General features: G+C 40.3%; 1 long non-coding RNA gene across 1 annotated transcript; it reads right to left on the bottom strand.

Annotated features, from left to right (window-relative positions):
• Window positions 1-327: 327 nt before the first annotated feature.
• On the bottom strand, window positions 328-22,728 carry Gm34873. Its single transcript, XR_377948.1, has 3 exons — window positions 22,671-22,728; window positions 10,716-10,801; window positions 328-364 (listed from the first exon to the last, which is right to left on the bottom strand). It is a non-coding gene; the product is annotated as a predicted gene, 34873 (long non-coding RNA).
• Between the last annotated feature and the right edge of the window lie 573 nt (window positions 22,729-23,301).

Below are 23,301 nucleotides of genomic sequence, written 5' to 3'. Positions count from 1 at the left end.
TGTGTGTGTGTGTGTGTGTGTGTGTGTGTGTGTGTGAGACAAGGTCTCTGTAGCCTTGGTTGCTTGAGAATTTTCCATGTATAAGAGTGCCTTAGTTAGGGGTTTTACTGCTGTGAAGAGACACCAAGATGAAGGCAACTCTTATAAGGACAACATTTAATTGGTGCTGGCTTACAGGTTCAGAGGTTCAGTCCATTATCATCAAGGTAGAATCATGGCAGTATCCAGGCAGGCACGGTGCAGGAGGAGCTCAGAATTCTACATCTTCATCTGAAGGCTGCTAGCAGAATACTGATTTCTAGGCAGCTAAGATGAGGGTCTTAAAGCCCATATCCACAGTGACACACCCATTTCAAGGCCACACCTGCAAATAGTGACAATCACTGAGCAAAACGTTTTCAAACCACTACAACCAGGCTGGCCTCAAAATTGCATCCATCTCTCTGCATTGGCCTCCTGAGTGTTGGAATTACTGACTAGAACCACCTTGCCCAAGTCCCACCTGTTTTATTCAAATGACTGGGAGTGGGGGTGGGGAGTAAGGTTTCTGGGGGTTCAACAACCTCTGCTGCTGTTGTTGACAAATGAGTGAGGGTCAGTAGCTACAGTAGAGCTGGTTCATAGTTTGTTCCACTGGTGACAAAGCCTAGATCACTTCCTCTCTGCCTCTATTTTTACCCATTAATTCCCTGAATCCTCTCAAATTATTTCCATCTGTTCCTAAGTCAAACTTGTTCCCCACTGTGTCATACACATCAGGATGGCAATTACTACATAGTCCTTCAGTGGATACATTCCTTTCTAGATATATATTTTCATATTCCAGTATAGCAGATGTCTCTGCCAAGGGATCCCAGCACATTAGCATCACAGTTACTGGAGAGAGATCCCTGGGCTTCATTTTGGTAGAAGAGGTATGTCTCATCTTCATCAGTCTCCTGACTCAGAGAGCTAGAAGCAGCTCAGTTTTTAAAAGTCCAAAATTGATTCTGACCTCTAGCCAGGGTGAAGAATCAATCAGTGAAAAGTGACCAGCTTTCAGCAGTAGCATTCAAACCACAAAGAGTTTATTTCTTATAGTTCTGGAAGCCAGACAGTCAAAGATGAAGACTTGGCATCTGGTGAGGGTCCCGTCTCTCAGCTCATCAGTAGTACATTCTCCTTGTTATGTTTCACATGGTAGAAAAGGCAAACATCTATCTTAAGCCTCGTTTTGGAAGTTTTGAGGGGAACACATTGAGTTCCATTAGGATTGCTCAAAGGAACAAGTGCTCCCCTCTTCTCACATTAAGTATTTGTGTGTCTTCCCTTCTATGACACAGTGTTGATGGACCCATCTTTTAGAGCTCTTGTGCAGGTAATTGAAGCAAGCTGCATGTTCAGGAGTACAGTGGCTGTGTGGTACCCAGCATCCAGCTTTCCATGCCGCTTCTGGCACTTGCTCCAGTTCCTATATTCCCCTGTCTCTTCTTCCTCCATGCTCGGTGAGCCTCAGAGGGAGGGATATAGTTGCCTCATTGAGGGCTAGTCATTCTCTAGAGTCTCTGCTGACGACTGTAAACAGAGACTTTTCTGACCAAAGCTGCAGCAGCACTAGTTTATGGGCACCAAAGTAGTCATTTGGAAGGCAATTTGGCAGAAACACCATGCAAGTTTAGAAACACAACAGCAAGCCCTTAACCACTGGAGCTCATAGGCTCCCTGGCTACAGGCTTCTGACCAGGTTGCCTAAACCAGGCATGAATTCTCTCCTGTGGAAAAGACATTTTTAGATCTACCCAGAAAGCAGTTGGTTATCCATTAGACCTCTTTTGGAAAGAGTCTAAGTCTATTCCAAAGGGATTAATTTCTCCTTTTTTTTTTTTTTTTAAATCACAAAGGGGGAAATCATCTAAGTTTATTCAATAGATGAGTTTTCAGGAACTAATTGCTTTTGTTTTTTTACAGAGATGGGAGCAAAACCAGACCCTAGCACATGCTCAGCAAGCACTCCCACCACTGAGATGCATCCCCACCTTTTAGAAGATAATTTAAAGCAGCCAGAGCACACTGGTAGTATGAACACTAATATAGGACACACTGGGATAATCCAGGTTAACTATAAATTTAACTTTAGTTATTTATAACCTTAATCTCTTTAATTTCTTTTTGTCTTAAAAGGTCAGATCTATGTACGTTTCAATGATTGGGATAGAGATATTCTGGAGAAGGCTAGTCTTCTCCTTCCCACATCAGCATACAAACAAAGATAGACTCAAATCTCATGGGATGCAACTGTGGAGATGAAAGAAAAGCATAAGGCGAGGGCTAGGTGGGAGAGAGGGAACAAAGTTTACTGGGGAAGAACAGTTGCAGGAGAAACTGGAAACACAGGAGAGAGTGGATTTAGCAGCATGCTTATCACAGGCTACCCTGCCCAGGGCCACTTGGGTGGAGAATTTTGTTCACAGGGTTCTATGTGTCCAGCTCTGCTCACTTGTTAAGCTTCCCAAGCGCTCAAATGTTGTAAAGGTGTCTCTTCCCTATTACTAGGACTGTCTGTCTTTAAAACTGCTTTCTTCTTCATTCTGGTTTTTCTGTTTACTACTCAGTGAGACCTTCAGAGTATCATAACTGCCTTGTCTTCCTATCCTCTCTTGAAGCCTTTTCTATCAAACCTTTATTTTAGATGTTAATTTTTAGTTACGTGTGTGTGTGTGTGGGGGGGGGGGTGCACGTGTGTGTACCCTCCAGTAGAGAGTATCAGATCCTCTGAAGCTGGAGTTATAGATATTTGTGAGCTGCCAACTTTGGGTGCTGGGAACCGAACTGAGGTCCCTGTAAAAGAAGACCAAGCACACTTAACTGCCATAGCATCTGTCCGGTGCCTCCATGAAGCCTCTGTCTGCATTTCTACACCAAAACAAATGTGGGAAAGTGCAGTATTGTCAAGTGTTTCTGGGTGTCGTAAAACACTCTGCTGCACAGGAGAGAGTGCCTGTGTCCAAAGCAGAAGAGCCAAGGTGTAAGGCAAAGAAAGTGCTGCATCTTGGATGTGTCAGAGTGTAAACTTTATCCTGATATAGAGACTGAGAAGACAGTAATAATGAATCAGGCAGTGTTGGGATTTCTTAATGAGTTCCCTGCACTGTAGCCCATGTGACTTTTGTCTTGTTAAAGCTGAGAAAAGGGAAGGAAGCAGATATTCTGAGGACAGAAATATTCAAGAGGCACAAGCAGGGCTTCTGTGTGACTCAGGATTTTCTTACTGGAGTGTCTTAAGTTAGGGACTGCTAAGACAAAAGTAAGTGGAGGAGGGGGAGTGAGGGCTTTGATGCCAAGAGCTGAAGTCCTGATCCACTATAAACTGCAGGGAGTTTGCCATGTAGTGTGACACATGGTTTGCTTGGCTGCGCCTATTGATATTCAAAAATAGGTTTGAAATGCTCAGAGGGAAACAACAAAGTTCTTCAGTGGCCTTTCTTCTTCAAATGATATTTAAATTAGATGCTTGAGAGTATACCAAGAAATTTTCCATGAAAAAGAATTAGTTACTTAACTTTTAACCCCTGTGTTTCTAAGTTACTATAGGCAATACCTGGAATGAGCACGTTATACAACTGAAAGGTTGCTGGGTGTAGTGGTGTATGCTTATAATCCCAGCACTTAGGAGCAGAGGCAGGCAGATTTCTGAGTTCAAGGCCAGCCTGGTCCACAGAGCAAGTTCCAGAATAACCAAGGCTACATACATGTACAAACACACACACACACACACACACACACACACACACACACACACACACACACACACACACTTGTCTCAAAAAAGCAAAATAGAAAAAAATAAAATAAAACAAAACTGAAAGGTTTATGTTAGCCTATTGTTTTGAAAGATCTGGTCAATGATTAATTGGTTCTGTTGCTGTGGTCCTGAGGCATATTGGAGGAAATTATCTATCTATCCCATGGTCAAAGGAATGGGGAAGGAACGTGTACCCTTTAATACCAAGCTCCAATGACTTAAGGATGTCCTGTATGTCCAGGCTTCCAACACTTCCCAATAGGACCATCACAAAGAATAACAGTTTAACACTTGGGCCTTTGAGAACATATATGTTCTAAACTATAGTAACCCCTATTTAGAAGCAAGGAGATAAAGGCCTCAAATATTGTCACTGCTCAGTGACTGTCCTGAAGAGGTATACACTGCTGCCCTTGAAACTAAAAGTGAGAAGAGAGATGATGGTGGTCCCATTTTCTCTGTCAGCATTTGAAAGAAGATAACCAAAAAGAACTGGAGGCCTGCACGGGGACACATGCCTGGAATCCATAAGGCTGATTCTAGAGAAGGATCTGGAGGTTTCAGGCTACACTGAAAGACACTAGAGAGAGGAAAAGAGAGACAAGAGGAAGAAAAGAGTAAAATGATTAGATGTCACTCATTAATATCATTCCATCTAAGGCTCCTGGGGCATTCAGACGGTGGGAAAGAAGTAATAACCTGGATGAAAGGAAATGCGCCATTACACACTTGTCCTTCTGGGCCTGACACCGCCAATACAACCATGATCTCAGGCAGCTACAGATGTCTACAGTGGGCCTGCACAAGATCAGACGTCATCAGCACTCAGTCATGTATCTGGGCAGCTCATTCCACTCTACCCTCCCTGGGATACTGTCGGCTATTGATGGATATTTCAGGAAGGGGAGACCTTGTCTTCAGTTTGGTAGTGGGGATGGGGAGTGTACCAGGCTCCAATGGCACCAGGCACCACATCCATGGCCATGCAGATAGCCCTGCTTTATAAAAGCTCAGTGCATAACAGACAAGCAAAAGAAAGGCAAGTGGGAAATGGGCTTGGAGAGGTGAGGGTGAGTTGGCAGGGGTGAGAGGGAGGGAAAGTCAGTTCAGATTGCTGACCTCCAGGCAAACTGGAAAGTTGTAGATTTGGGAGAATTTTTGGTTATTGTTAAGTTTTTTCTTTGTTTGTTTGTTTTGCTTCTCTGTTGAGATAATGCTACAAAAATAAACTAAAATAAAATTTCCTAACTAAATAAAAATACATGCTGAGAGAATATATTTGTAATACACACACACACACACACACACACACACACACACACACACAGTGATGAACTTGAATCTAGGCTATCTGATGGACTGGTAATCTAAATAAGAAAGAAAACTGAAAACTAAAAAGTATTAGAAATTGTAGCGGCAATTCCTGGTTGTCAACTTGACTATATCTGGAATGAACAACAATCCAGAATTGGAAGGATCACCAGTGATCCTAATCTGGAGGCTGGAAGATAGAAGCTTCTGACCTGGATCTTGGCATGGAGATCTTGAGGCATAGTGGCTATAAATTCCAGAAGATTAAGACAAGAAGATCTCTTAGTTCAAGATCATCTGGGATTAAAGGAGTGGTGACACACATCTTTAATCTGGGCTACGCCTTCTGCTGGAGACCAAATAAGGACATTGGAAGAAGGAAGTTTTACTCTCTCTCTCCTTAGCCTGCTTGGCTTGTGGGACCGAGCAACTGCTAGATCCTTGGACTTCCATTCACAGCTGCTGCTGACCATTGTTGGGAGTTGGACTACAGACTGTAAGTCATCAACAAATTCCCTTACTATATAGAGACTACCCATAAATTCCATGACTTTAGAGAACCTTGTCTAATACAGAAGTATTTGAATCACTGTTCAAAGGAGATGAAGGGATTCTAGACAAAACCATGTCAAGGAATACATCCTCAGTCAGAGCCACACTGAAAAGACACCATGTGAAGTATGAAGTGAATGACAGATAGGGTGAGAAAGACTTTTTCCATACACATATACATCACATAAAAATTATACGTATACATTAAGTTATACCTAGCTTCAGAAAAACACCTTGGCCGTTTCTGATGAAGAACAACATATATGTCACATGAAGAGTACTTCCACTCCTGGGCATTTACAGACTTGAAATGAAAATATATGTTGAAGAGATAACCTCTAGAAATATATTTAGAAGCTATAATTCCTTGTGCTAGCTAACATTTGTGAAAAAACTGTACTCTAAGTTTGGGGTACATCTACACAAAGAGAATATGACCCAACAAAGAAAAAGAAGAAGCTGCTAATGTGAGCAACAATATTTGCAACAGTCAAATGTTTAGCAACAAAATAAAAGTTATAAGCATACCCAAAAACTGAAGGCATTGTAGGGGTGGAAGCAAATAACTATAAAGAGACCAGGGAGTATATGGGAGTGAAAGACATACATAATCTATATCTCAATCATAGTGGTAGTTATATAACTATGCTAAAAGTCACCTAGCTATATACATTATATTACACTGAATTTCACTCCAACACAAATTATATTTGAATATACTTGACTCATAGCAGAAGGAAGACTAATTTAAAGTAAAGAAACATTAGGCCTAGGAGACAAAAATAGAGTTCTAATTAAGAGAAATTAAAGGGAGTGAGTCATTTATTAAGACAACTCCCAAATGTCCTTTCATGCATCAGGAATTTGTCTTTTTTTAAAGCTCAGAACAATATTGTCTCAGATACTATATGAGTGAATGTTTTTTAATTATTTGAAAACATCCAGGAAACAGGAGCCCTTTCACAAAGTGATGCTGGCATTTGCTTTGTATAGAAGTGTTGGAATGATCTTGTCACCCTGGAATAGCTTCCCAGGATGGAACAGCATGGATGACTTGAGGATCTCGGGACCTGATCTTTCTCTGTCTCTTTCCAGAAGGCCTCTCTCTGTTTTTCTCTTTAATTTGCCACCCTACCCAAAATATAATAGCTTCAGCAGTTATGGCTAAAATACTGAGCCTTTTCACATCCAGGGCCTTCTATTTGTGTGTGTGTGTGTCTGAGTGTCTGTCTGTCTGTCTGCACGTGGTGTACATTTATTTGGGATGGTGGTGGTATACATGCACATTTTAAACCTGGAGGTTGACATCAGTTCATCCGCTATTGTTCCCACCTCTTTTCTGAGACAAGGTCTTTCAGTAAACTTGAGGCTAGACTGGAGGGCCAATGAGACCCAGAGATTCTCCTATCTCGGTCCTTCTAGTACTAGGGTTACAGTGCATGTAAGTTCTCAGGTTTACACAGTAAGCTCTTTCCTGCTGGGTTGTTTCCCCAGGTCTCCTTTTAAGTTTCTGGCGTTTACTTCATTTAAACACTTTTCAGTGGTGTTTAGGTAGTCCTTATTTGAAACATATTTTTTCAATGGTGTCTTTGGGCCAATGAAGACCACTCAATGTCAATGCTGGTATTTTAAGAATTACATTTTCAAATATCACTTATCACTGTCAAAAGTAATTCTAGTAGGAAGTAAGGACTCATCCATTAATCCACTTACCACAGTAACTCTAAGCCAGTGGTCAAAGATTCTCAGTCTGGGCACAACATTTAGTGAAACACTTTAACTGTAATTGCAGAGGTAAAGGGCTCTAGCTGCAGATCACTGGCAATCCCTCGGATAGTAGGCCCTCATCACCATTAATAGTAGCAGCAACAACAGCTGAAAAAAACGTGATTTAATACTACAGCACTGTGTGCCAATTTTTCTTGTGTTACCTCTATAGCCGCTATAGTAAAAACAATCTCCTTTGTGGCTGGAACATCACTTTACAGCCTGGGTGTTTGCATAAGAACTGATGTAAATGGCAGTAGTGGTAGCTAGCCCAGACTGGTGAACCTGAGGTGCCCTATAGAAATTACTAGTCTCTGGTTTTATGTGGAGTTCCGGGATCCACTTAGATTTGACCTTAGTACAAGGAGATAGGAATGGATCAATTCGCATTCTTCTACATGATAACCGCCAGTTGTGCCAGCATGATTTGTTGAAAATGCTGTCTTATGCCCCTCTACAGAGGAATGGATACAGAAAATGACACAATGGAATACTACTCAGCTATTAAAAAGAATGAATTTATGAAATTCCTAGGCAAATGGATGGACCTGGAGGGCATCATCCTGAGAGAGGTAACCCAATCACAAAAGAACTCACATGATAAGTACTCACTGATAAGTAGATATTAGCCCAAGATACAAGATACAATTTGCAAAACACATGAAACTCAAGAAGAACAAAGACCAAGAAGACCAAAGTGTGGACAGTTTGCCCCTTCTTAGAATTGGGCACAAAACACCCATGGAAGGAGTTACAGAGACAAAGTTAGGAGCTGAGACAAAAGGATGGACCATCTAGCGACTGCCATACCCGGGGATCCATCCCATAATCAGCCTCCAAGCGCTGACAACATTGCACACACTAGCAAGATTTTGCTGAAAGGACCCTGATATAGCTGTCTCTTGTGAGGCTATTCCGGGGCCTAGCAAACACAGAAGTGGATGCTCACAGTCAGCTATTGGATGGATCACAGGGTCCGCAATGGAGGAGCTAGAGAAAGTACCCAAGGAGCTAAAGGGGTCTGCAACCCTATAGGTGGAACAACAATATGAACTAACCAGTACCCCCTGGAGCTCGTATCTCTAGCTGCATATGTATCAGAAGTTGGCCTAGTTGGCCATCACTGCAAAGAGAGGCCCATTGGTCATGCAAACTTTATATGCTTCAGTACAGGGGAATGCCAGGGCCAAGAAGTGGGAGTGGGGCATAGGGGAGTTGGGGGGGAGGGTATGGGGGATGTTTGGGGTAGCATTAGAAATGTAAATGAAGAAAATACCTAATTAAAATAAAATTTAAAAAAAAAACTGAAAAAAAAAGAAAAGAAAAGAAAAAGAAATTGCCAGTCATGGGTGTAGTTTCTCTTGAAGATAAGTAAGGAGCAAACACCCCTTTCTCTGATCTTGTGTCTTCTTCATAGAATCTCCCTGAAGGCATAAAGTGTCAGCTGGGCACCTGTACTTTGCTTTGAGTCCAAGCTTGGTGTAGTAACAATTCTATCTCATAGTTCTATATCCTAGAGTGAGAGGACAGTGTCTCTACATAGAATGGACTCATAGTTCTATATCCCATAGTGAGAAGACAGTGTCTCTACATAGAACGGACAAATGTTTGGTGGTGAATAGATATTCATACCCTTTGTTATATCTGATTTTGAGTCCAGAGATTAATGTTAAGACTGATTTTATGGGGTTCAAGAGATTATTTCAGTTTGTAAACCCAACCTCATGTCTCTTAGCTTGAGCTGAATCATCAGATAAGCACAGGAGAGGTTTCCTGTCAGGAAATGCCTTCTGACAATGTAAATTATGCTTTCTCCTTTAAACCCCCAGCTCATCCCACAGAGCCTACACTCCCTGCGAGTAGCACTAAGTAGTGTTATTTTCAATAACTGAGTTATTTTCAATAGACAGACTCAGATGCTCATAATTCAGACTATCTGTTTTTTATTATCTCTATGACACAGCACCGAGTCTCCAGGCTTCACACAAAGATAAATGCTTATATGAGTCTTGCAATTATTCCTCCATCTACCAGCCCTATATTTATGCTGGTATACAGAGTGCAGTATAATTTAGCTCTGTCAAATGTTGCCAAGAGTCATTGTAAACCTATGAGGTAGATGGGAAGAGGAGGATTCTGAGATTTGTTGCTAAGCCTCCATCTGGTTCACAGAAGTCACTGGCCTTCTGAAGTGAGTGGCTAGAGAACCACCAACGCTAAGAGTGATGACTCATTTAAAAAGGTCAAATGACAAAGCTGTCCCCATGGAACCTGTTTGAGCAGTTTAATAAACGACTCAAAATGAGAGTTCAAGGGACTTCCTTCCAGAAGGAGAAAGGCTTAGGGATTGAAATGTCATTTAAAAGACAGAAAATCCCAGCAAATTAGTACCATGTCCCCAGAGAACATGTGTTTTGTGAGGGTCTGTTTCTGCTTTATTCACAGATGCACTTTGAATTCTGCAGGTAAAGAATTCAGACTAAGATGGTCATTCATTATGGCCTGTGATAAGAGATGGGGTAGAGCAATAACTCCCAATAGCCAGACTGTGAACTTAGTAGCCAGGAGACTATAGGTTTCTTTTAGTCTCTACATCAGCTGAGTCTTCCTCTTCTCTTTTTGTGTCACCTTGTTTGCCTTCTATGCTTTGACAGAGGACGTTGATTCCTTTGAAATACCTCACTCATTTTCTATAATCTAGAAGTTTCTATAGAGCTATTATGGTTATTTTGATGGCATTAATTATGTAGACATGTAGGTGCTGTTTCTGGTACTTCTGGGGAGGTTTACCTGGGAATAGAAGAGCTATCCTGCCTGTGGGTGGTATCATCCCGTGGGCTGGGTCACATTCTAAATAGAAAAATATAATGAAAAGCATAGGATTTTTAGAATTAGGTTTTCTACACTGGCCGAAAACAACTTGGGGTAGAAGGAGCTTATCAGCTTTCAACTCCCAGATTACCATCCATCACAGAGAGACTTCAGGGAAGGAGCATCAGGCAGGAGCCTGGAGGTTGAAACTGATACAGAGGCGATGCAGAGACACTACTTACTTTTACTTACTGCTGTGGTCCCCATGGCTTGCTCATCCTGCTCTCTGATAGCTCCTAGGGCTATCTCCCCAAAGGAGGCCCCACCCACATCAATCACCAACCAAGAAAATTCCCCACAGATGTCTAAAGCCCGTATAATGGAGATAATTTCCCACATAAGCCTTCCTCCTCCAGATGACTCCAACTGGGGTTGACAAAAGAGACAAAAAACAAAATTGAAAAATCAGAACCGAAAGTCCAAGCATACTCACTGAGCACTTGCAATCCCCTTTCTCTGCTTCCTGTGGTGTACCAGGCACCACCAGGTCTCGCTGACATCACCCCTGGGCTGGTAGTCCTTGGAGCGATGAGAAAACAGGCTTAGCAAGCAAACCATAAAAAGTAAAAAGTAAGTAAAAGCAATCCTTCCCAGTGCCTTGTGTGTACTGTCAAGCCTTCTCTGCCATGATGGACTGAATCTCCCTGAACTGTGAGCCAAAGTATGTACCAGTTAGGTTGTCTTTTGCCCAGGATTTGATCACAGTGGAAGGAAAAGTAACACACAATCTTGTTTAGGTCCCTGAGTCTGCCTGACAGCTTTTGTTCTGAACTTCAATGGCACCTTATTCCTTTATTTTTAATCAAGCTATATCACAATTGTGAGTTAATCTGGTTAGCTGCCTCTACTGTAATACTACAACTTCCTCAAAACAGGGACCCAGGCTGTGCTGGATAGTTATAGCAACTTGACCCAAGCTAAAGTCATCTGAGAGGAGGGAACCTCAATTGTGAAAATGCCTTCATTAATTCAGGCTGTAGACAAGCAGGTTGGGGCATTTTCTCAATTAGTGATTGATGGGGAAGGACCTAGCCCATTGTAGGTGGAGCCATCTGTGAGCCAGTGGCCCTGGGCTTTTTAAGAAAGTAGACTGAGCAAGCCATGAGTAGCAAGCCAGTAAGCAGCACTCCTCCATGGCCTCTGCATCAGCTCCTGCCCCCAGGTTCCTGCCCTGTTTGGATACCTACCTGATTTTCTTCAATTATGATCAGCAATGTGGAAGTGTAAGCCAAATAATTCCTTTCCTCCCTGAGTTGCTTTGGTTACGTGTGGTGCAGCAATAGAAACACAGATTAAGATGTAGATCAATTGACCTTGTAACTAGACCATGGTACAACACACCAAGTAGATGGCCTAGGGAACACAAGAACAAAGCACAGACAACAGAACAAAAGCTGCATTATTTCTGTTTCAGTCCTACACACAAAGATCTACCAAATGATACTAAATGGTCCCTTTTCTTTTAGCAACATCATTACGACTCAGCCACTTCCACATTGAGAACCTGATGCTACACTTACGTAAGAACAATTTGCCTAGCTTCATGTTCCCAATGGCAAAATTTAAATTCAAACACAAATGGGAACACCTCACAGGAGCTAGGTAGCTGCAGAGTGTATGTTTTGATGTTTGGAAAACATGGCGTGTAACTGCTCTGAAACTGTCATTTCCCACTACGCTGGGAACATAATTATATTCCTGAACAGTAGATCAATAGTGGTAGGATAAAAGCAAAGATGAAATTGTTTTTTCTGTCTTTATGCTCTTGGCATCCAGTCTAACAAGCCTGAGTACTACTAAGAAACACAAAGAGAAGCACGGACTCTGGAGCCTTTTAAGCTCATTGCCACCCAATTATCTAGGAGAAGGGATATGGAGGAAAGGGTCTTCTGATAGTCTTGTTCTTAGTCTGCTCCTAAGATGAAAGAGTCATTCACAATGGCCTGGAACACTATTAAATGTTAAACATGACTATACACTAGTGTGCTCTTAAATGAGTCATATACAAGTTTCAATTGGTCCACCAACAGTCAGGTGACCAATAATGAGAGATTGGTAGGTAAGATCGCATACAGTGGTGGTGTCAGCCACATGAATGATGAGAGATGAAGGACCTGAATTAATAAGTAGGGGAGATTTCCCAGCTCTAAAGTAAAGTCAAATGTCTTACATAAGTTTTATTTAGTTGCAAAACTATATAATACGGTTTCAAATCATCCATTTTGCTCAGTGAGAAGTGACAGTCATCTTGTATCTTTTGTTTTGTTTTGTTTGTTTTCAAGACAGGGTTTCTCTGTAACAGAGCCATGGCTGTCCTGGAACTTACTTTATAAACCAGGATCTCTCAGAAAGATCCACTTGCCTCTGCATCCAGAGTGCCTGGGTTAAAGGCATGCACCACCACTTGCCATCATGTTTAATTTATAAGGTTAGGGAAGATGTTCATATCCTTGCTGAAGGGAATGTGGATTTACTTCCTGAATAACATTTAAATGCAACCTCGTCATTCAGCCATCCATTCATTCCTTTCAGACTGGCTCATTGGTTTCTGTATCATTCAGTCATGTATCTATTCATTCCAAGAATGATTCAATGGTTTCTGTACCAGTTATGCATTTTTTCTTATTATTTAATACCAAAGTAGTCTGATGTTTTCTATTATGCACTATCCAATGGTACTAAGTGAACATGAAGTAGTCGCTGTTTATGAGGAATCTAGTCTAACAACAGGAGCTGATATGAAATAGGATATATTTATGGAGATCCATATTTCTGATAATCAACTTTCATACATATTTATGTTAGTCTCTGTGGCAAAATACCTGGGAAGATAAGCTTACTCCTAAACAACCTCTCCTTTTGCAGTGTGTTAAAAATAAGATGTGGCATAGAAATATTTGTGCCTTGCATGGAATCTACAGAGAATTTCCTCTCATAATCCTTTGTCACTTCATGTGGTAGCCATGGATATTTTGTTTCCCTTTAGTATTATGGTAAAATACATGTAAATTAGACTGACTTAATAGTTTTTAAAATGTGTGTTCTAGTGGCATTAAATACATTCCTACTGTTCTGCAACCATTACCACCATCCATCCCCAGAAATCTCCACATTGTGAAACTGAAGCTAACTCCCTGCTTCCCCCTACTCCAGCACCTGGTAAACACCATTCTATTCTTCGCCTTTGTGACTTTGACCAAGTACCTCATAGATGAGGGAGTGTATTTTCATGACTGCATTGTGCTCATGTTTCATCTATGTTGTAGAATATGTCACAATTTCCTTCCTCTATGGTGCTAGGAATAATCCATACAGTTTGATACCACACTTTGCTTATCAGTTCAGTTGGTCTGTGGTCAAAGTTGCTTCTATGGTTAATGTCATTTCCTTTTTAGCTGACTTTTAACTACACACCCCCATTCATCTGCCAATAGATACTTTCTAAACAGTCACTATGTGAAAGTCTATAATACAAATAAACTATCAACTGTTCTTGTTTGTTTGTTTGTTTGTTCAAGGCATGGTTTCTCTGAGTAGCCCTAGCTGTCCTGGCACTCACTCTGTAGACCAGGCAGGCTCAACTGATTTTAAAGTTAGTGACTTTTTTTTTTTTACCGGGCATGGTGGCGCACGCCTTTAATCCCAGCACTTGGGAGGCAGAGGCAGGCGGATTTCTGAGTTCGAGGCCAGCCTGGTCTACAGAGTGAGTTCCAGGACAGCCAGGGCTACACAGAGAAACCCTGTCTCGAAAAATCAAAAAAAAAAAAAAAACAACCAAAAACAAAAACAAAAAACAAACAAACAAACAAATAAAGTTAGTGACTTTTTAACATTGTGTTATACTATTCTATAGCAAGTCAAAACTCCCAAGTTGTGCATTGTCTGAGCTGGTTTTATTTTGCATTTTATTTGAGTTGTTCAGAAACACTACAATGTTTGTGGAATTGAATTAGATAACACTACTTATCAAGCAATTTCTCAGCATGAAAGTCAAATTCTGCTTCCCTTGGCGTGCTTTTATAAAACGGCCGAGGCAATGCAAATATAATTTTAAAAACATACACATGTATAGTGCATTTCACATTTGCGTGACTCACTTATGTTTTTCCTTCCTTTTTATGGAAAGAGGAGGTGGAAAGAATGTGTTTAATAAGCAAGTTTTCTCCCACTGAAATAATTCCATTACCCAACAAATAAAATTTACGGCAAAATTATACATGAGAAATTGTCAGGCAAGTGTTCACAATGGAAGCTTCACTGTGGGCATCTATCAGGAAGAAACGCTAGCTGCAAGCCCAATTTGCTTATACAATAACCACAAAAGCAGCATGCATTTCTAATAAGCAATGTCACAGGGCTGCCACAAGTCGTATTTTGGTTCATGAATGCAAATGCAGCCTATGTTTTCAAATGCAACAGCTACTCCAAGACAGAAAGAACACTGTTTTAAACAATGTACTGCATGAGAAGAGATTTTATTTTTGAGAGGAGAATATGAGTCTTGAAATAAGCAACCGTGAAAAGATAGTAAATCACTGTGGTGACTCCAGGGAATTTTATTTACTATGCAATTTTTCTTCTTTCTTGAAAATTCATATTTAAGGTATCTTTTGCTGAGACACTATTTCATACTCAAAAATCCATACTCATTCCTTTCTGAAGTGAATGAGCGTTTTCTAATGATATTTCTTTGAAAATGACTTTGAGTCAGAAGGACGTTACTCACACTTTTCTGCTTAGTCACAAGTCCTGGGCTAGTTAATTCCAGCCACAGAATCTAGGCTATGGAAATGAACTATGGCTTTATTTCTGAGTGACATCATCTTCCTGGTTTCCTCATATAGTTATAAATCCATTGTCTTTTCCCTACAAAGTCTTTAGGATGCTCTGATGGAAATGCGATATTACTCAGCTCTTCTCTCTTTGGATTTTCATCATAGTTTCAAATCAAGACACTGGCAAGACAGGTCAGTTGTATCAACTTGGTCTTTGCTTTTTCTTCCTTTCAAAGGATCAGTGGAATAAATCTCCTTGGCTAGCACTCACATTAAAAGCATTCCCAATATAGCAGCTAGAGTGAAAGGCAGATCTTAAATAATGAGTCACACTATTGATATCAATATGCATTCAAGTGAGAAAATTATTGTTTGTATAATGCTGTAGCAGTCATCAGTATATATGTCTGGCTTATTTAATGGAAATTTAAGGTCCCCAAGGTAGGGCTGAAGAGAAGGAATTATGATAGGGTACCCTCATGGTTTATCAAAGACTGTGGTCATCCTTACTTCTGTTGGTTTCTGGAGGTATTAGTCAATACCTCATTGCTTGAGAGGATGAGCCCTAAGGATCGGTAATGAGAGACAATTAATTGGAATTTTAAAAACTGGCATGTAGCACAATTTTCTGAGCATAGTGTGATGTCAGTGAACATATGCACAATATATAAAAGGCAAAGTGTAACATACAACTGTAGTGCTCTTAGTTCCTTAGTTCTGTCTCTATTTACTTAATTTTAAACAATAAAAATAAAAAGTCTTAGGAATCACAAATGAGGGCTGTTTCTTTCTGGGCAGGTGTAATTTCCACTGAAGCCCTGAAGGATGTGTTTTCTTCACCTTGGCAACTGTCATCCACTGCCTTTTCCCAAAACACTCAACAATTTCTCCAGTGCTTTCTCCACCTCTGATCCTTTTATTAAATCCTCCATCAACATGCAAAGCTTTACATATCTATGGCTTAAGGAGATTTTATTAAATGGAGCAACAAATGCCCACCCTGTACAATAGAAGAGTGGGGTTTCTATGGTTACTTCCAATGCCAGTCTCCTGCTTATGTAAATTGTCCTCTTGGCAAATGTGAAAAATAAACTGGCCCTAAGGACCAGCATCACCCAAAGACTTCATTCAGAGCCAAATTTGCAGCTCAATAAAACCTTCACTCCTTTCTCCTCTTCTCCAGTTATCTCTGTCACTTTGTTTATATTTAAACATTCTCTTCTTGCTCTCTTAGTCTCCCTTGTGAACTGGCAGAATGGGTGTGACTAAATAGTGACTACTGGAAGTCTGTTTTTATTTGATAGATTGTCACCAGAGTTTACTGACAGTTACTCTTTGTTGAGAAGTTGTAATAGGTAGGTGCTATGTATAGAATCAGCACCCAGGGAGCTGAGCATGTAAATAATGAAGAATAATATGGTCATCTAATAGGTGAATTAAGAGTATTAATTTCATTATTCGGGTGTCAGAGTCCTACACTTCAACTTGTTCACTCATATGAAATAAATTGCTTCAATGTGTTTTTTTAAGAAGTGTAGAAGTTAACCTGGGATTAGTGAGAGGAACTCTGTAAAAAAAAAAACATATGGAAAATTTGAAAGAAGACTTTATGAGGAAACTAGGCAAGCTAGATAAATAAGTAGGCTGACAAACTGACAATGAATCAACCAGGAATACTTAGAGTTCCTACAACTTAGTACCAAAGTAGGAAAAGTAAATTTAAACCAAGCACATTAAAGGGAGATGGTCAAGTGCACAACTTATATGGCAAGGTGCTAATCTCATTAGTCATTGGGGAAATAAAAAATAAGATCACGGCTGTATATATGCCAGTATGCTTTAAAGAAGAAGAAGGAGAAGAAGGAAGAGAAGCAGGAGGATGTTCTGTGACCCAGCAAACCTCTTTGTAAGTATATACCCTACATATTGGCTTGCAATGGCCACCAATACACATGTACAAGAATATCCAAAACAGTGTTAATTCTCACAGTCCCAAACTAGGACTTGCCCAACAGTCTATTAAATATTGAATGGAGAAATGAATGAAGATATACCTATACAATGTTATAGTATAGAGAAGTAAAAATAGATACATTATTGATGCATCCAAGATGTTCACTGTGTGTGTTTGTGTGTGTGTGTGTGTGTGTGTGTGTGTGTGTGTGTACACGTGTGAAGCCAGAAAATTGTATGAAGTGAGTTCTCTCTCATCATGTGTGTCCTAAGGATCAAACTTGGGATATCAAGCTTGGCAGCAATCATTACCCACTGAACAATTTCGCCCACTCACTGCTGATACTTTTATAAACACTTCTAACCTGTGCAATACTGCATGGGAGCTACCAAGCACAAGTGAAGATTGTAATTTGTAAAAATTTCCATCATAAGCAATGACTCAAATGAAGTTGAGACAGACAAACACTGCATATATTAACAGCCCCTGGGTAGGAGACATGGGAGCTTCTCTCAATTAAGAAGTGACATTTTTAAAAAATCAGAAATAGTTCTGTTTATTCCTATATAATCTTATATTATTACAAAATAATTGTGGACTCAGTTTTATCTGTTACACACATTCAATTCTGATATATTTGTAATTATATAGTACTTTATGTTCTCCCAGTCTTCAAAAAAAAAAAAAAAAAGATTGAAGTGTCTGGGAGTTCTAAGGCTTCTTCTGGGTACTATTGAGTTCAGTATTAAATACTTACCTTTAAATAGTCATTTTATCTTTGCACTAAAAAAGCCTTCCAGAGATCTTAGCACCTTCTAGTCTTCCTGGCAGATTATATTAGAGAGGCTTATCAGAGACCACCCTGTAAGTTAAAAGAACTGGCCAAGCATGTGACATTAAACAAGTGTCCAGAGCACCCAGAGACATTTGACAGAACTAGAGGTGTTCTCATTGTCCCATTCTCTTGGCTTTGAATATGCATATTGCAGAATACCCTTCTGTTGCTGTCCAATCCTTAAATTCTGCCTTAATTGTCAGAAGATTTTCTGATGGTACCTCAGATAGGAGCTGACATCTCTCCCTCCTCACCTTGATTCAAGGTCTCTGTCAGAAACAACTCCATTTGCCTACAATACAGCAGATTTGAAATTCAACAGTTCTCAGATACCTTTGCCAGCTTGTCTGTCCGGGGAGTAATGACTTTGCTAAGTGAATTTGGAAATAAAAATAATCTGATTGATGTGGGCTACTTTTCAACTTGTCTAAGATGCCAAAATAGATTTGCTTTAGTGGTAAAACAGGATCCATCAGTTTGGAAACAGATTGGCTGAGTCTATTAAAAGCTGGAGTCCGAAGTGGCACTAACTAGGAGATCAAATGAGAGGATGGAGAAAGAAGATGTCCTGAGACAAGGATATTCCACCACTAAGTGAGTGCTACTAAGTAAGACTGGCAGAAAATAGCTTTATATTTTTAGACACTGTTCTTTTAGGTCCCCTAAGTAAGTGATTCTCAACGGGAGGTCCCTGGCCCAAAGATCCATATGTCTTGTTCTAGAATACCATAGATAGAGATTTTAATAAATGATGGCTATGCATTTCTACAGCTTAAGAGTCTGAATAACCAAGACCAGGGATTAACACGGTTGAAGTGTAGCTTTGCGGTCCACAGACAGTATCTCTTATGGTGTCTACTTGGAGCAGAATGGACTGACATCTTTGGGACCTCTTTTTTAAAAAAAACAGTAATACTATTCATAAGGACTATGATCTTATAATTTGCCCAACTGTCTTAGGTCCTACTTCCTAATATCATCACATTTGGATTTGAGTTTCAGTTTGTAAGAATATCCATCCTCTGCTCTTAATTCTAGCATCAGACAACCAAGGTTCTAATGTTATAGCTCAGACCATAGAACACTTTATATGTCCTGATATAGTTACTTCTGTTTGGAATTGTTCCACAGTCTACCTGTGTTCAGCCTTCTAATCAGCTCCCTACCTAATCATTGTCTTTTAGTATGTGGTTTGACCCTTTTGAATCAGCTTCTTTTACAATACTTGTTGATCGCCATTACTGTTACCAGCATGAGATATAAAAATAAAGAACAGCAATTGCCTCCTACAGAGCTCATGTAGTTCTCTTCTCATCTGCTTCCTTAAACATCTAGTAATTTTTTCCCTGTGAGTAGATAAATAATTAGGACTCTGGAGTCAAAACATTATGATCTCAAATTACAGTCACAAAGTTCATGAACGAGGTCTTCTTGGCTAAGCAATTCAGCAGCTGGGTGCCTCTTGATTCCCTCAAGCAAAAACGAGACTATACTGCCAGCTGATACTAAGTAACTGTGGGGTTTAGATAAGGGTTCAGAGGAGGTGCTGAGTAGTACCCAAATCATGCTGGGCCCTCTCTATGTATCTTTCTTCAATTACCTTTTTGTTGTTATGAGTATATACCAGTGTGATGGTTTGTATATCCTTAGACCAGGGAGTGGCACCATCTGAAGGTGTGGCCTTGTTGGAATAGTTGTGACCTGGTTGGAATGGGTGTATCACTGTGGGTGTGGGTGTGGGTATAAAATCCTCACCCTAGTTGCCTGGAAGTCAGTCTTCCACTAGCAACCTTTGGATGAAGACATAGAACTCTCAGCTCCTCCTGTGCCATGCCTGCCTGGATACTGCCATGCTCTCACCTTGATGATAATGGACTGAACCTCTGAACCTGTAAGCCAGCCCCAATTAAATGTTGTTTTTTATAAGACTTGCCTTGGTCATGGTGTCTGTTCACAGCAGTAAAACCCTAACTAAGACAACCAGACAAGGAATAATGTATTGAAGAAGGGCTTATTTTGTCTTACACTTTGAGAGGATCCAGTCTGTCATGGAGTGCAAGCATGGCCGCTGCCCTCCCATGGTGATAGGAATATGCAGCAGAGAGTCCTCACTTCCTCACATCAAGACAAATCAGGAAGCAAATGCAAGTGGGCCTGGGCCATAAAACATTAAGACTTTCGCCTCCCAGAGACCTGAAGTGCCAGGGTAGAGGGATACCTAGGGGGTCCTCACCTATTGCTCAGAGGAGAAAGGGAGGGGAGATAAGGGAAGGATTGTAGGAAGGGTGATCAGGAAAGGGGTCACTAAACAGGATGTGTAATGTGAATAAGTAAAATTAATTGATTAATTAATTAATTAATTAAAACAAAAAATCATTAAGGCCTGTCCCCAGTCATTTATTTCATTTCCACAGTTTAAAAAAACAAAACAAAACAAAACAAAAAACCTGACATCATCAGCAAGGAACTGTCATCAAACACATGAGCTTATGAGAAACATTTCACATTCAAACTAATACAAGGGCTGATGCCTTTGCCATGACCTGAACATCTGTACTTATGATTTCAACACTAGCAAACTCATCCCTTAGTTACACACTTATTAGCTGCCTGAGCTTCTGCACTGCAGAAAGACTTTAAAATGACCCCTGATTGTAAGATTCTCACTTGATATAAGAATTCGATGACATAAGCCCTGGATATCAGTATTAGAGATTCCTGAGGTTTGAACCCCACATATTAGGCCTTACATTAAGGCAATAGTTGAGTTGTAATTAGGGTACAGATAAAAGTTGAATTAGTGAAATATTAATTTAAAAGTAAGTGTGTGTCCAGAGGACAATGATATCAAGGCAACAATGTTTCCTTGCCTCTTGCCCATTTCTCCAGCCTTCTCTGATGACTCTGGCTTTATGTCACTGTGACCAAATACTAAAGAAAAACAACTTGAAAGGAGGAAAGATTTATTTAGCTTATGGTTTCAGAGTGTATTAGTCGGGGTTCCCTAGAGTCACAGAGCCTATGGTATGTATATTTAAATGTATTAAATTTATTGAACTGACTTACAGGTTGCAGTCCAACTAATCAAGCAATGGCTCTCAGTAAATGGAAAGTCCAAGAATATAGTAGTTGCTCAGTCCCATGAGGCTGGAAGACTCTGAAGCTGGGTGTATCTCTGCTGGTTTTCTATATTACCTGGAATCCTGAAGAAGTAGACTCCTGTACCAGTGAAAGAATAAATGTGCTGGCAAAATGAGGGCAAGCAGGGGAAGAATGAAAGAACACTTTCTTCCCTGTTGTCCTTACATTGGCCTCCTCTAGAAAGTATGGCCCAGATTAAAGGTGTACCTAGATTAAAGGTGTGTGCCATCCTGTCTCAAGATCCAGATCAAGATCTCACAAGATCAAAAGCCTGTGTCCTCCAGCCTCAAGATTCAGGTGAAAAGTATGTTGTTTTCCTGCATCAAGGTCTGGATTACAGATGTGCCCTATTTTTGGATTGTAGTTCATTCCAGATATAGTCAACTTGACAACCTAGAATCGGCATCAAACAGAGAATAGATTGTCTCTTTATTTCTGAACATGACAGTTGGAGCATGTAGCAGAGGCTGCTGATTTCATGGTGGTCAGGAAGCAGAGAATGATGAGGGGGCTGAGGACCCAAAGGCTTCTGTTTTAGTCTCTTGTTACAGTATCAAAATCCCTGACAAGAGGAAGTTAAGGAAGAAAGGGCTTAGCTTGGTCTACAGTTCAACAAGATATGTTCCATCATGGCAAGGAAGGTACAGAAGCAGAAACAGAGGGGTCTAGGTCATGTTTTGTACAGAATCAGGAAGCAGAGAATAACAAATGCTTGTTTTCAGCTTTCATTGTCTAATTCATTCAGTCCTAAACCTTAAGCCAGGCAATGGTACCACTCACATTTAAGATGTGTATTCCTCCTTCAATTATCCTAAGCTAGACAACCCTTTTCAGACATTCCCAGAGATCTGTTTTAAATTGTCCTTATTAGTTTGTTGTTGTTGTTCTTGTAGTTAACTTGACACAAGCTAGTGTAACCTGAGAAGTGGCAATCTCAAGAGAGAAAAATGCCCCTAACAGATTGGCCTCTACGCATCCCTGTGTTGTACTTTTCTTTCTTTTTTTTTTTTTTTTTGGACTAATGATTGATATGGTAGGGCCCAACCCACTATGAATGTTAACATTTCTGGGATGGTGTTTCTGGGTAGTCTAAGACAGAAGGCTTGAGTAAGCTATGAGGAACAAGCCAGTAAGTGGAGCTCTTCCATGGTTTCTGCTTCAGTTCTAGCCTCGAGATTCCTGCTCTGACTTTCCTTGATGATGGATTGTTATGTGCATGTATGAGTCAAATCAACTCTTCCACCTCACTTCCACCCCAAATTGTATTTGGTCATGATGTTTATCACAGTAATAGAAAACAACGTAAGCCACATGGTGACTCTCAATCAAGTTGGCAATCAAAGAAAAATCATCACAGCATGTCTCGGGTGGCTTACTTCCTTCAGTTAGTCTTTACTTTCTAAAATTTCCAGACCTTCCAAAAATAGTACCACCAACTGGATACCAAATCATCGTCACAGTGAGCCTGCAGGAGGCATTTTGCATTAAAAACATAGCACCAGTTTTTCTCTGCATCCTCTCACCCTACTTTCCCCTTAAGGACCCTCCTGCTTTTCATCACACACATTGCTCTCAATAGCTGAAGCCAGGAAGGAGGGTTGACATTGAACAACATGTGTCCCTCCTTCAGCCCAAGACAAACTTGACCCATTGTCTGATACCAATCTCCTTTCCTTCTCTTACCTGAAACGAAATCCTCCTGACTGATGTTCAGAAAATACAGCACTTTCCTTCAAACATGGTTAAACTCTAGCAAACCCTTTAAAACCTCACCCTCCCAAATGTCTTCTAATCCGAGAACCAATAGCAGTCATTCTTCTGTCTCCAGTGCTTGGAAACCAAATTATCCTTTAAGCCCGACTGTGAAACAACCAATTTAATTAAATTTTGAGATAAGTGCTCGTGAGGCATAATTGTGGGAAAAAAAAAACAATGATCAGGGAAAACTTGCTTTAGTAAATACTAAAGGATTCTCAGTGGCAGTAGGACCATACATATTGTGATTCCATCGACTCCCAATGGGCCTGATATTCATGAGTCCCACTGTGTTATGCCAGCCTGATTTTCTTGTATCTATGTTAGATATCTAATGGGTAGTTCACATGTTTGATGGCTGAAGAAGTACTAAGGTGAGAATTAAAAGGATTATCGTAAATGCATCCATTCTAAATATTTGAATGCTGGTTAAGGTCTTGTGTGTGACTCAAACAAAAACCAACATTTTTCTTGCTTTTCAACCTCTCTAGAAATATATTCTGAAACATTTTACATTGCTGAACTAGTGTATAGCAATGTATGTGTTGTTAACACCCTT

The sequence above is a fragment of the Mus musculus genome, chromosome 6 (genome assembly GCF_000001635.26).
Source record: "Mus musculus strain C57BL/6J chromosome 6, GRCm38.p6 C57BL/6J".
Lineage (NCBI taxonomy): Eukaryota > Metazoa > Chordata > Mammalia > Rodentia > Muridae > Mus > Mus musculus.
The sequence above is the reverse complement of the archived record's forward strand: the minus strand, read 5'-3'. Positions and strand labels throughout refer to the sequence as shown.